Here is a 16,315-nt window from a genome sequence, read left to right as displayed (position 1 = left end):
CACACAGCTAGGTCATTATTAAGTGTCTGAGACCAGATTTGAACCCAGGTACTCCTGACTCCAGGGCTGGTGCTCTATCCACTGTACCACCTAGCTGCCCCAACTGCACCATTTCAAGAAATCATCTTGGAAAACTGCCTTGAAAACCATTCTTGAACCAAAGGATAAAATATTAATTGAAAGAATTCACCGATCACTTCTTGAAAGGAATTATAAAATGAAAATACAAAGGAACATTGTAAACAAATTGCAGAACTATCAGATCAAGGAGAAAATAATACAGACACTCAAAAAGCAACAAAACAATTCAAATACCAAAGTGACTCTTAAAGGATAACATAGGACTTGGCAGCATGGAATATGATATTGTAGGGGGCAAAGAAGCTTAGATTACAACAAAGAATCAACTACTCAATAAACTTGGGCATAATCCTTCAGGGAAAAAAGATTATTATTTAATGAAATAGACTACATTCAAATTGGAAGGATGAAAAGAACAAGCCTGAAAAGAAAATTCGATCTTCAAACATGTGACTCCAGAAATACATTAAAAGGTAAGCAGGGAAAAAGAAAATGGGAATATGAAAATGATATCTCTCTCAGAAAGAGCATACTTAGAAAGAAGATATGGGGGAGGCAGCTAGGTGGTACAGTGGATAGAGCACCAGCCCTGGAGTCAGGAGTACCTGAGTTTAAATCCAGACTAAGACATTTAATATTTACCTAGTTGTGGGGGCTTGGGCAAGCCACTTAACCCCATTTGCTTTGCAAAAAAAGAAGATATGGGGATCAGTTAATTCTGATAGGAAAAATTTAAAAAATAATACATTTTAAAAAGGTATTGTGCTGGGATGGGAGGAAAGGGGATACAGAATGGGGTAAATTACATCACATGAAAAACTGCAAAAGACCTATTACAGAAGAGGGAAAGATGGAGAGGATAGTGAGAATTGTTTGAATTTTACTTTCATCAGATTTGGCTCAAAGAGGGGAAAATATATACACTCAATTGGGTTTAGAAATTTACCTTACATTACAGGATATTAGGAAGGGAAAGAGGGATTGATAGAAGAGAGGGAAGAAAGGAGTGTAAAAGTAGGAGAGGAAAGGTGAAGAAAACAGAGTGGCAGATCTTAGAGAAGGGTGAGCAGATTGAGGAAGGTGGTAGTTAGAAGCAAAATAATGGTAAGAAGGGATAGGGAGAGAGAAAAGGACAGAGGGGAGATAGGTTGTAGGATAATACAGAGTTTGTAATCATTTGGAATGTGTATGTGAAAGGGATGAACTGTATCATAAAATGGAAGTGGATAGCAGAGTGGATTAAAAACCAGAATCCTACAATGTGATGTCTACAAGAAACACATATGAAGCAGAATGATACACACAGAATAAAGGCAAAAGGCTGGAGCAGAAAATAATATGCTTCACCTGAAGTAAAAAAAAGTATGATTAGCAAACCTGATCTTAGACAAAGCAAAAGTAAAACAAATCTAGATAAGAAAGGAAACTATATATTCCTAAAAAGGACCATAGCAATGTAATATTATCAATACTAAACATATATGCACCAACTGGTATAGAATCAAATTTCTTAGAAGAGAAGCTAAATGAGTTACAGGAAGACATAGGGAGTAAAACTATACTTGGGAGGCCCCTCAATCTTTCTCTCTCAGAATTAGATAAATCTAGCTCACAATAAATAGAAAACAAGTTAGAAAGTGAATAGAATTTGAGAAAAGTTAGTTATGATGGGCCTCTGGAGAAAATTGAATGAGGATGGAGAGAAATAAACTTTTTTCTCAGTGCTACATGGCAACTACACAAAAACTGATGATGTATTGGGGCATAAAAACCACACAGGCAAATCAGAAAGGCAGAAATATTAAATTCAAACTTCTCAGATTTCACTGCAATAAAAATTACATATAATAATTGGTCTTGGAAAGATAAACTAAAAATTAGTTGAAAACTAAACAACCTAATTTTAAAGAATGAGTAAATAAAACAAAAAATGACGGCAATAATCAATAATTTTATTCAAAACAATGAATAGCAAAAATGAGATAGCATATCAAAATTTGTGGGATGCATCCAAAGCAATTACTAAGGGAAATTTCATATCTCTAAATGCTTACATAAATGAAATAGTAAAAGAGGAGATCAATCAATTAAGCATGCAACTAAAAAGTTAGAAAAAAACAAATTAAAAATTCTAATTAAATGCCAAATGAGAAACTCTGAAAATCAAAGGAGAGATGAATAAAACATAAAATAAGAAAACTACAGAACTAATTAATAAAACTAAGACTTGATCTAATGAAAAAATTAATAAAAATGATAAACTTTGATTAATTTGATTTAAAAAAAAGAAGGAAGTAAATGAAGAGGATGAATTCATGACCCAAGAGGAAGAAATTTAAACAACAATTCAGAACTATTTTGCCCAAATGTGTGCTAATATATGACAGTCTCAGTGAAATGGGTGGATATTTACAAAATTATAAATTTCTCAGATTTATGAAAGAGGAAATAACATATTTAAATAACCACATTTAAGAAAAAGAATTTGAACAAACTATCAATGAACTCCCTAAGAAAAAATGTCCAGGACCAAATGGATTTATAAGAACTCTACCAAATAATTAAAGAACAATTAATTTCAATTCTATATAACTATTTGAAAAATTAAACAAAGAAGAGTTCTCCCAAGTTCCTTTTATGATACCAATAGTGCTATTACTTACACCAGAAAGAGTCAAAAGAGAGAAAGGAAATTATAGACCAATCAACCTAATGAATATTGATGCAAAAATTTTAAGTGAAATATTAGCAAAAAGATCACAGCAAGTTGTCACTGGGATAATACACTATGATCAGGTAGGATTTATGTCAGGAATGTAGGATTGGTTCAATATTAGGTCAACTATATTTGACCATCTTAATAGTAAAAGTAATAGAAGTCACATGATTATCTCAATCTTTAAAAGACTTTTGACAAAATACAACCACCATTCCTATGAAAAATAATAGAGAACAGAGGAATAAATGGAGTTTTCCTTAAAATGATAAGCAATATCTTTCTAAATCCATCAACAAGCATTATATGTAATGGAGAAAAGCTAGTAACATTGCAAATAAGATCAGGGTGAAACAAGTTTGCCCATTATCATCACTTTTATTCAATAATGTATTAGAAATCTTAGCTTTAGCAATAACAGAAGAAAAAGAACTTGAAGCAATTGGAATAGGTAATAAAGGAACAAATCTCTTTTCTTTGCAGATATTATGATGATATACTTAGTGGATCCTAGAAAATCAGCTATAAACTATTTGAAACAATGGACAACTGTAGCAAAGTAACAGGATATAAAAATAAAGTCACATAAATCATCAAGATTTCTATATATTACCAACAAAATCCAGCAGCAAGAGATATAAAGAAAAATTTCATTTAAAGTAACTTTAGACCACATAAAATATTTGGAAATCTACCTGCCACAGCAAACTCAGAAGCTATATGAACACAATTAAAAAACTCTTTTCACACAGATAAAATCAAATCTAAACAATTGTGAAAATGTCAGTTGCTTAAAGGTAGGTCAAGTTAATAAAATAAAATGACAATTCTACCTCAATTAAAAAAATGCCAAGAAGGTGACCTAGTCATACCAGATGTAAAACTAGCAGACATCAAAACTTTTTAGTACTGGCTAAGAAACAGAGTTGTGGGTCAGTGGAATAAATCAAATATAACATTGATTAGGTACAAAAGAAACAGTACTAAAGTCATCTAAGTTTGAAAATCTCAAAGACTCCAGTTTCTGCATGAAGAACACACTATTTGAGAAAAACAGCTGGGAAAATTGAAAAATGATACAGCAGGGGCAGCTAGGTGGCAGAGTGGATACAGCACCAGTCCTGGAGTTAGGAGGACCTGAGTTCAAGTCCAGACTCAGACACCTAATAATTACCTAGTTGTGTGACTGTAGGCAAGTCACTTAACCTCATTGCCTTGAAAAAACTAAAAAAAAAAGAAAAATACAGCAGAAACTAGTCATAAACTGACATCTCACCCTCTATACCAGGATAGAGTTGATATGGGTATATGATCTAGGCATAAAAGATGATACCAATTAGGAAATTAGGAGATAATCAATTAGGAGAACAAGAAATAATTTATCTGTCAGTCTATGGAGGTGAAAAAGTTGATCAAACAGAGAGAGAGAACATTATAAAATTCAAAATGGATAATTTTTGATTGCATTAAATTAAAAAAAGTTTTGCATTAATAAAATCATTGCAGCCAATATTAGAGGGAAAGTAGAAATCTGATAAACAATTTTTATAGCTAGTGATTCTCATAAAGGTATCATTTCTAAAATCTATAGAGAACTGTGTCAAATGCATATAAATACAAACCCTTCTCCAATTGATAAAAGCTAAAAAGGACATAAACAGGCAGTTTCAGACAAAAAAATTAAAGCTATCTATAGTCATATGAAAAAAATCCTTTCAATCATTATGGATAACAGAAATCCAAATTTAAAAATTCTTATCTTTCAGATTGGTCAATATGACAAAAAAGGAAAATGCTCAATGTCGGAGGGATGTGGGAAAATTGGGACACTAATGTACTGTTGCTGGGAGTTGTGAACTGATCCAACCATCCAACTGATCCTGGAGAGCAATTTGGGGCTATGTCCAAAGGGCAATGCAACTGTGCATATGCTTTGGTCCATGGATATCATTATTAGGTCCATATCCCAAAGAGATTATTAAAAAGGGAAAACAAACTCACACATACAAAAATAGTTCTTTTTAAAGGAAAAGGAAATTGAGGGAATGTCCATCAATTGGAAAAATGACTGAATAAATCCTGTTATTATGTAAAAAATCATGAGCAGGCAGACTTCAGAAAAGCTTGAGAAGACTTGCATGAACTGATTTTGAGTAAGGTGAACAGAACCAAGAGACCATTATGTGATGATCAACTATGATTGACTTAACTCTACTAAGCAGTGCAATGATCAAAAGCAATTCTTAAATACTTCTATCCACATTCAGAGAAAGAACTATGGTGTCTGAATGTAGACATAAGCTTACTATTTTCAATTTTTGAAATTTGTTTTATTTTTTATGTTTTTTTCCCTTCTCATGAATTTTTCCTCTTTTGTGCTGATTCTTCTTTCACAACATGAGTGATGTGGAAATATAATTAACATAGTTGTGCATGTATAACCTATATTAGATTACTCATTGTCAAGGGGACCTGGGAAAGAATGGAGAGGAGAAAAATGTGAAGCTCAAAATCTTATTAAAGATAACTGTTGATGAGGTCAACTCACACCTCTTAGACTGGCCAATATGACCAGAAAGGATAATGATCATTGTTGGAAGTGTTGTGGGAAATCTGGGACACTATTACATTGTTAGTGGAGCTGTGAACTCATCCAACTTTTCTGGAGAGAAATTTGGAACTATGCCCAAAGGGCAACAAAAATGTGCATACCCTTTGATCCAACAATACTACTACTGGGTATATACCCTGAAGAGATGATGAAAAAGGGTAAAAACATTACTTGTACAAAAATATTCATAGCAGCCCTGTTTGTGGTGGCAAAGAATTGGAAATCAAGTAAATGTCCTTCAATTGGGGAATGGCTTAGTAAACTGTGGTATATGTATATCACGGAATACTATTGTTTTATTAGAACAGGAGGGACGGGAATTCAGTGAAGCCTGGAGGGATTTTCATGAACTGATGCTGAGTGAGATGAGCAGAACCAAAAAACACTGTACACCCTAACAGCAACATGGGGGTGATGATCATCCTTGATGGACTTGCTCGTTCCATCAGTGCAACAACCAGGGACAATTTGCAATGGAGAATACTATCTGTATCCAGATAAAGAGCCATGGAGTTTGAACAAAGTTCAAGGACTATTCCCTATAATTTAGGAAAAAAACAGATATCTTATTGTCTGATCTTGTTATCTCTTATACTTTATGTTTCTTCTTTAAGGATATGATTTCTCTCTCATCACGCTCAATTTAGATCAATGTACAAAATAGAAACAATGTAAAGACTGACAAATTGCTTTCTGTTGGGGGGTGGGGGAGCGAAGTAAGATTGGGGGACAATTGTAAAACTCAAAATAAATAAAATCTTTAAAAAAATGACTGTTGAAAATGATCTTTGCATACAATTAGAAAAAATAAAGACAAGGAAGGAAGGAAAAATAGTATTAGTAGCTCAGTTCTAAAGAGAGTTATAATTTAAACATTATTAGTACTTCTTCACCAATGATATATCTCTTACTTCTTGCTCTATTTCCATTATTTTAGAGTTTTCATCTGCTACAGGAGAAACTGCATTTTCATACTACCTTTCCCTAGACTTTTATCACTATCCAGCCTAGTCTTACTCATTCCTAGTCCCCAAATTCTCCAGATTTGCCTTCCACTGAACACTATGGAAACCCAACTCTATTGTCAAGGAAGTTTCTTTTCACCTAAACCTCTTCCTCTTCCCATCAGTAGACATTCACAGAAACTAGTCTTTCTCCAATTGACTTCTCAACTTTTTCCACTGTTTCCAGGGCTAGGTTTTATTTTTCACATCCTCTTCATCTTTTTCCCCATCCCAAATCCACCATCATTACCTTCTAGTCTGTTTGTATGCTTGCTGTTATTTTGAGGACTTACCTTCTCACAAGATTCCCAGAAACTTCTCTTCTTTTGAAATTTATTCTCTCTGTCTATCATATTTGGTTTAGTTCTAGGTGCTATAATTGAGGAAAGATATCAGTAGACTAAAAATAACCAGAAGTTGGCAACCAGGATGTTAAAGGGTCAAAAATTCATGCCAGATATGCATCAATTAAAAGAAATGGAGATGTTTCATTTGGGGAAAGGAAAGCTCAGGAAAACTTAATGACTGTTTAAGTATTTAAGAGGTTGTTTGGGGAGAGGAGTTAGCCTTCTTTGTTTGACCCTTGGGTACAGAACTAAAAGAAGTGGATAAGAATTCCAGAAAGAGAAATTTAGGCTTGAAGTAAACAAATAAGCAACAACAATAAATTTCCTAGCTGTACAAAAGTGGAATAGGCAGTCTTGTTTGATTGTAGATTTTCCCAGGTTGGAGATCTTTAGACAAAGACTGGATGACAATGTATTGGGGAAATTACAGGTGGGGATTCCTTTGGAGAGATGCATTAGGACTTTAGCAGGCTTTTAACCCGGGAAAATCTACAAAGTGATTTTACCATCTAGAGATCACCTTTTCTGCATCCTATTTATTATTATCTAAGATTCTCAGATCATTTTAATTCCTTTCTCAGTACCTAACTTACAGTCTTTCTCTATACAAACTCATAATTAGGAACTTCAGAATTTACACTGATGTTCCATTGAACATCCTGGTCCCAGAGTGTGCCAACTTCATCAGTTTTTTTTGTCTTAAATGTTCACTTTACATCAGACACCAACAGAAATTGTCATATTTAGCATTTATCATAACCCAAAATGTTTCTTCTCCTTCATCTTAGACCCCAAAATTCTACTCTCTAACCATAGTCTTCTATCTATTCATCTCTCTCCTCCAAAATTCCACTCTCTGACTAAAATCTCCTACATATCTATCTCCCTTCACTTCTCTCTCTCTCTCTCTCTCTCTCTCTCTCTCTCTCTCTCTCTCCCTTATTCTTCCCAAATATATTTCTATCCTTAGTCCTATTGCCAGTCTTTCTGGTCCTCCTATTCACTCAGTTTATCATACAGACTCTTGCCTCATCTTCCTCCCTTCACATTTTTACCAGTTCAACTTTGTAGTACCCCTGTCTTTCTACCATGTTTACTTCCTTTCAGTCCTCAACTCTCAACCCTCCCATCTGTCATCTTTACTGCCACCCCTGAGTTTCTGGGCAGCACTAGAGGAAGTTACCTACCTATGCAAACTATGCTCTTTCCAAATGAATACTATCTCATCTCTAAAGTTTCCTCAAGTTACATAATGAACCTTCATTTTTTTCCCCCACTGATGCTCTGTTTCACACCTACAGCAACTGTTCTACTTTTCTCTCCTGTAAGCTCCTAAATCTTTCTTTCTGGACAGAGGACTTCACCTCTTACTTTGTTAGTGCCTTCTACTATCTGATTCCCATCTATCTTTTCCAGTCTTGTGTCACATTACCCTTCCTTTCACACTCTACATTTCCAGTTATATGGCCTGCTAGTTCTTTCTGGATTCCACACTACATTTTGTGACTCCGTGAATTCACACAAGTAATTTACCCTGCCAAGAAAGCATTCTTTCTACTCAATTCTCCCTGTAGAGATCCTTATTTTCCTTCAAGTCTCATTTGGAGTTCACCTCCTCTTGGAAGACTTCTCTGATCTCTGCTCCCAATAAATAAATCATTCCCTCTCCTCAATTTTTCTTTGTTATTTACTTATTTCGGTGCATGATATAAATAACCACGTGGATTAAGAATGTCCATGGCCCAGATTTTGGCCTTAGTTAGATGGACAACCTATAGGGTTTATTCATCATTACTTTTACATGAAAGAGACAGCAAAAAGGGACAATGAATTGGGCCAGAATTAAATAGGAAGGAGAGAGTGAGTTGGATTGTCTCAAGAGTATTATAAAACTCCTTTAATTATTCAAGCTTGTTCCAGAAGCAAAAATCCAACTTTTTCCCACCCCTAGTCTTCTAGTGTCTAATAGCCCAATGTAGCTTCCAAAGAACTGAAAATAGCTATTATCCAGAGGAAATAGAGAGGCCTATGATGGGGGGGGGGGGTTAACAGTAGTAACTAGGTTGCAGCATGCAAACATTAGAATTCAAAGTGATACTGTCTATAGAGTGTTAGACTTCTAGCCTGGAAGCTTTACATTAAAATCTTCCTCAGTTACTTACTAGCTAGGTGGACATTAGTAAGTCAATGTCACATCCTCTTTTTCATCATCTTCCAAAAAAGGATAGTGGTAACTATCTCACAAGGTTGTTATGAGAATCAAGTAAAATAACATATATAAAGCACTTGGCAACTATAAAAAAATTGTTGTTGATGATGATCACAGAAATATAAGATGTTTAGGCAAATATCTTACCAGAAGAGAAAATGAGTTGGTCATATGGTGAGAATAAAGAATATAAGATAAATACTCAGTGTTCCACTGTTACCCTCAGTATATCAAAGGAAAGAAGTCTTTCAAAATAATGGGTACATCTACTGTGAAATGACATGGATTTATAGAATAGGTAGCAGGGTTGAGTCTTCATATAAATTATTTGAGGTAATATTCACAAATTCATTCAAATATTTGGTTAAGCATGCTCAATTTTCCTTCAATGTAAAATGAAATTCTGCAGGACAGACTTTCATTTTTATTATCACCTACCAAACACAATGATTTGTATATCTTGGATATTTAATAAATGTTGGATGAATTGTAGAACTGAATAGAAGCCTCTGCAGTCTTTATTGCATGCTCTTCATGAATTGCTATAGAAACTCTAAATCTAAGATCCTTTCCCACCCTGGCATCTTTGTTGCCAGGGTGCTTCTATGTGGAGGGATTACTGGTGTTTTCATTCTTTAGTAATAAATATGTGATATCTTTGGTTAAGAAAGATGGTATCAGGTTTTTATCTAGGAGGAAGCTAGTTAAGTATCTTTCTAGGAATTCATACACTATCATGAAACTTTCAAGACAATAATTATGGCTCTTTTCTAGCCCCACTGCTTTCCAATTTTGTACAAAGACTGGAATTTCCATCACCTTCTTCAAAATAACTACTGTGCTATTCATCAAGTTAATAGTGCACAAGCTTTTGGTTTCTCATTTGATCTAACTTGAATTTTCATTACAATATAATCGCACTTAAAAATTTTGCATATTCACCTTGTTTAAGGGTTCTGCTTTGCTACCCTCTTCTCAAACCTCTGGAGTAAAGGGATTTTTTTTTTGGTAAGTTAATATTAAATTATTTATTTTGTACCTTATGCTGTATACCCCTTTTATCTTTGTAACTATTTGACTTTTGCATTCAATTTCTGATGAAGGAATCCTAGAATTCCTGATATCATTGTTTTCTAGATATCTTTCTGCATGTTTTTCTCTATCTCACTCCATCACTCCTTGGTTCAATCTTGGTCTAATTAGACAATATGGCATTCAATAATTTAATTAGATATTGATGTAATTGTTAAGTGCCTTTCCAAAAAATTTCAATAGCTCTTGTAAGTTGCTTCTGCCAACATGGGATCTTACATCTGTTCTTAGGAGTATAATTTTTATCCTTGCAGTGGATGCTGCATATGCTGCTTTATATAGGTTCTAAAATGTTTTAATTCTTTCAGCCAAATATTGTATGATGATGTCTGTTCATGGGGTTTATAGAAGATATCAGTTTTTTAAATTACTTTGTTTTGGTATATTTGATCTGCTAATTTGATTCATACTGTCAAACAAAAAAGGACTTTTCCAAATTCCAGTCTAAGTATACCTATTTTAATTCAAAATCATTTGAGACCTCAGTGTTGTTTTGTTCATTTCTTTTGTTATTAGGTAAAATATCTGAAATCTATATTAATGTAGGTTTTTAGTAACCTCAGAGTCTCAAGCACTTTATTCTTTAGATTTTTTATAATTTCTTATTTTGCCCAATTTGGAAGTAGGGATAAAGTTATTTTGGCATATACTAGTCAGTAATATATTGTCACAAGTCTTAGAGATGGGATAAACAAAAAGCTATATAAAGATCTTAACATTTTGATACAATATAAGAAGAATGTATAATGTGATCCTTAGCTCAAAGTTGATTTGGTATTGTTTGATTAATCAATATTTTATGTATGTATGAAGAGTAGAGTTGGAGAGAGGTCAAAAGAAGAAAAATCTTGGGTCTTTTGTCTTCCATACCTTTTTGCAAGTCGATGGGATTAAGTGTCTTGCCCCAGGCCACACAGCTAGGTAATTATTAAATGTCAGAGGTCACATTTGAACTCAGGTCCTCCTGATTCCAGGGCCACTGCTCTATCCACTGCACCACCTAGCTGCCCCTTGTCTTCCATCTTTGAGAAAGAAGTATATGGTTAAAGATTCTCTTGATTTCTCTGAAGGCAAAATAAGACTGAAAAGAACTCATGTGTTGATAAGATAGCACCTCAAGCACGTCCTTTTGTCTTGATTACTTCAGTGAAAACTTTAGAGAATTCCCCCTTGAGTTATATCTTGTATTCTCTGGTTTAAGCTGAGATGTGTTGCTTCCAGAAGAAGAGCTCCTTAACTCTGTGTATAATCTAGCATATTCTTATATGTATACTTTCTCATATTTTTTTGCCATTGTCTTAGATAAATAGATTTATTTGCTGTTCAGAGCAAGTGCTCTTTGTGGAATTGAAATAATGAAAAGAAGGTCAAGCTTTGGATATATAACTTGAGGAACTTCTAACTCATTAGGGAATAGCAATCAGGAGCTCAAAAATATTTCACCTATACATAATATTTAGATGAGACAAAGAAATATAAATTTGACCCAATGTCCCCTCTCCCTAAAGAGAGAGCAGAGTGAACATCCTCTGTCTCCAATCTCCTGTTTCTGTTCCTGGAAAGAATTAAAATTTTCCTTGGAAAGGGAGAGGTGGAAAAGACTAAAGTAACTCTTCATAACTCCCTAAGAGTCAATTATAGTATGATGCAGACCCAAATAACTTCTTACAATAATAGAATTATTCATTTTTTAATCTACTTTATGGGTATTTGTTTAACTGCTTAAGTAGCTAGTACCATCTGGCCTGAACCAATTCCAAAAAAAAGGAACATTAGTATTTCTGATTTATTCTGGTGCATCTTCTTGCAATTCCCCAAACAAAAACATACTTTTCAACCATGTCCTTCCAGTCAGGTCAGGCTTCATATTAGTTTTGAATAGGAGCCTACAACCCTATGCCACTTTATCATATTTCTTAGATGCATCAGTGAAGTTTCATCATGCTGACTAGGGTGCTAATCTCATCAATTGAATCACTGGAGCTCAAAAGACTGAAGTTTATAAACTCCTGGTAGTCCTTCACAGAATCCAAAAACAGGAATTGTCCATGTGCTGCCCAGTGTCATCATCATTGTCATGACTACTACCATCACCATCATCATTATCATTACCATCATCAAAACCATCATCATCACCACCATCACCACCACCACCACCACCACTACCACCACTACATCATCATCATCATCACCATCATCATCATCATCATCATCATTACTATTATTACCTGTTGTTACCATCAGTAGTGGAATGATGAAGGTTAACAATGACAAAGATTGATAAGAATAAGGATTGTTATCTATGATTTCACATGTGATGATACAACTAAATATTATACAGGAAATTCCTAAATCAAGAAATTCTATGTACCAATTCAGGTTGGCACTTTTTATACAATTGTCTTCCAAAGTTATATAAAGAAATAAAAATTAAAAAGTTGCATAGATCTTGAATCATGCAGCCAGTATGTAACAGAAATTGAACTGGAACCCAGTTCTTCCTGACTCACAGGCCAAAATTCTCTTTATTGTATATACTGCCTTTATTGTTAATAGTACTGTTGTTGCTGTGATTACTCCATTTTCCTTCAGGAATTTAATTTATAAATTTTTTTCCTTCATAATCATATGGGGTCATTGTCCCCATTTTACAAAGGAGAAAACAAAAGTTGAGAGATTAAATTTGTGTGTTTATGAGGGGGGTGGGTAGGAAGAGGAAAGAATCCTGGATTTAGAGCCAGAAGACCCAAGTTAAAATTGAAATTTTGTCTCCTATATTCTCTAGAGCACTTTATTTCCCTTACTAAAACTCAGTTGCCTCAAAAATTGAAGGGCTTAAAATGGGTAAACATCAAGGTCCCTTCCAGATTTTAGTACAATAGAAGTACACAGATTCTCAGAGTTCTAAGATTCTCAGGCCTAGAGCAATCCCTCTTTAGCCAAAGTCCCCTGTACAGCATCCCTCTCTTAAAGAGCTTCCATGAGGAAGAAACCACCACCTCACAAGGTATTCGATTCCACTCTGACACAGCTAAGTGTTAGGAAGTATTTTAGTCTTTTCCTTTTATTAGGCATGCATACATTTGCTTCTTTGTAATTTCTGCATATTTCTTCCAGTTTTGCATTCTGTGATCAGACAAACCAATTCTAATGCTCTTCCCCAATATGTCCTTTCAGATGTCTGAAAAACAGCTGTCTTGTCTCTCTAACTTCTCTTCTACAGGTGAACCTTTCCCAGTTGATTGATGAGTTCTAATACAGTATGATCTGGTCCAAACCTAGTCATCATTCTCTTGTTTATTGATGTCAAACCTAAAAGATGATATTCAGAACTGAACATAATATTCTACACAGCATCTGGCCTAGTCTTTCCTTTTCTTGCCTCTTAATACAACTCTATTGCTTGTAAATGACTGAGCCAGGATGATCCCACTTCTGACTGCAAGGTCACTTCTTTCCCCTACACCATTCTGTTTCCTCAACAAATAAACCATGCTAATGTGGAATTGAATTGACCTGATCCAAAGTAAGATTTTATCAACATCTTTAGGGTAGTGGCTGCCTGTGGACCTGTCCTGTCTACAGATAAGCCACACCCTTGGGAGGGTATTGAAGGAGAATCAGTTTCTCATGCTTCATTGTCTTCAAATCCAGTGTGACCTGATCTAAGGGCCAATTCTCACTTAAGCCTGCCAGGGAGTTCACAAGGCTGTGAAATCTGGAATGCGCAAGCTTTAATTATTACCTATCAGTGAAGGAATCAATCCAAGACAAACACGAAAGCCCCAACTCAAATAATTGACAATATCATGGCTTTTTAAAAATGCAAATTGAGGTTCCAGCATGAAACCCACAATAATGTTCCATTAATCTCTTTCAGGCTTAAGCAGGCATCCAAATGTTTCATCTCTTCCCCTCCCAGCAGGTGAAGAGGTCATGTATGAATAGCTCTGGCAGTCATTCAGGATAAACAGTGAAAGCTAGGCCTTGCAAGCCAGGAGGTATATAGTAATAATGGTAATAATAAAAGTAATAATAATGACTTAGATTTTAATAGTGTAGGAAGTTAATATAGACAGCATGATGGTTACTAGAGCAGAGGTGTCGTGGAGAGTGAATTCATATTTAGTTTTAATGCTTCTGGAAGATGGGAACGATTATCATCTATGACAACTATCAGAACCAGCCTTATGAGAGGGACTTTCTCTCTAGATCGCACTATTGTTAGAGATCAGAGGCGAGTCTCAGAACCATACACTTTGCTGAATTAGTTTGGGATGACCACTTAACTGATTCACTGCAGACCTGTTCATGGATCTGTCTTATCCCAAATGGGCTTATGCTCTCTGGGCCTCAATTTCTTTTTTAATGATGAATTCCTAGGACTAGAAGCCAACATGGACCTTAGAGATCATTCAACTTAACCTCTCCATTTCATAGATGAGGAACCTGTGAGCTAAAGAGATCAATCAACAAAAGGTTCGTATTACTAACTATACCACCCTAGAGGTGTCTCCCTTTCTCAAGGAAATTATAGGACTAACTCCACTTCCCTTGTATTTGTTCAGTACCAAGGGTCCTGAAGCTGACTAAGAATGAAGGCACGTCTGGACACTGGAAATTGTAGGAGTGAAAAACCCCAGCAAAGTAGACTAGACACTAAGGTTATCTCCCTTTGAGATAGTGCTCAACAGTAAAGCCCATGGAGTATGTCAGAGCTGGGAGGACCCTTAGAACATAAAATGTCAGAGCAGGACAACTTCCTGTGGCAACTTCCCTGTGGAAAGGAAAAGTTCCCTTTACCTCCTAAATTCTACATTCCAAGACTTCTCACAGCTCTGACATTATGTGTTCTTAGGGTGTTCCCAACTCTGACATCTTGTGTTCTAAAGACCCTCCCAGCTCTGACATCCTGTGTTCTGAGGATTCTTCTACTTGAAACATTCTCTTTCTTGTGAATGTTTGATTTTGTTCTTTTCTCCACATACACATGTGCTTTCCAAAGGTTCTCTTCTTGGACACCTTTCTCTTTTATCCTCTCCCCAGAGGGAGTCTCATTCACTCTCTCATTGCCAACCCTCTCCTGCCTATGAGCGAACAAAATTTATGTCTTCTGCCCCATCCTCATCTTAGATCTTGTTTCTCTTCCCCTTTCCCCAAAATATCAATACTCTGACTACCTTGCCCCTTGGTGACAAGCCTGAACCTTCTGATATCCAATTATAGAGTGTACTTCCCCTTCCAGTGACACTAAGACTTTTTTTTATTAAAAAAAAAAGAGGAGTCTGAAGGGGACAATGCTGAAGTCAAAGGAATGAATCTCTGAGGGATGTGTGATTTAGTAAATGGTGTCAGGAGACCCAGGTTCAGACATTGGGCTAAGCTGGGGGGATACAAGAAATTCCTATCCTAATGGAGAATATTTGAATTGGATGGTGATTCTGACATTTACTAGTTCTGTGAAACTTAGTTTCTTTTTTCTTTCTTTTTTTAATTTATTTTTTCATTCATAAGCACATATACATTTTTAAGTTACAAAATTTCCTCCCACTCTCCCTTCCCACCCACTCCCTCTCCTCAGTGGGGAACAATCAGTTTAGCATTGTTTATATATATTTTTGCTAAACATCTTTACAGATTAGTCATTTATGCTATGAGAAATTAGGAAAAAAGGAAAGAGATACCTAAGAGATTATTTTTATAAAGTGTTCATCAAATTCTGAAGGGTTGGTTTTTCTCTTTTTTTGTTTTCTTTTGTTTTTCTTCCTCTGGTGGGGAATAACATTGTCCATAGACAGTCAAATAAGGTCCTAGCTCTCTGAACTGCTGAGAGGAACATCAAGGTTGACCATCTCACATTTTTCTTATTAATGTGTACAGTTCTCTTGGTTCTGCTCCCTTCACTCAGCATCAGATCCCATAAGTCATGCCATGCTTCTCTAGAGTCTGAGTCTAGAGTCCATCCTTCTCAGAGCCCATCCTTCTCTAGAGTCCAACCATTTATAATTTCTTATAGGACAATAATATTCCATGGTATTCATGTATCATAACTTGTTCAGCCATTCCCTAATTGATGGGCATTCCCCTCAGTTTCCAAATCTTTGCCATTTACAAAAAGAGTTGCTATGAATATTTTGGAATGTGTGGGACTTTTCCCATTTTTTATGATTTCTTCTGGATATAGGCCTAGAATTGGAATTGCTGAAATCACCAGCAAAAGGAGTATGATGCTTACATTAGGTAACTATTGGACAA

Source organism: Macrotis lagotis, chromosome 1 (genome assembly GCF_037893015.1).
Source record: "Macrotis lagotis isolate mMagLag1 chromosome 1, bilby.v1.9.chrom.fasta, whole genome shotgun sequence".
Lineage (NCBI taxonomy): Eukaryota > Metazoa > Chordata > Mammalia > Peramelemorphia > Peramelidae > Macrotis > Macrotis lagotis.
The sequence above is the reverse complement of the archived record's forward strand: the minus strand, read 5'-3'. Positions refer to the sequence as shown.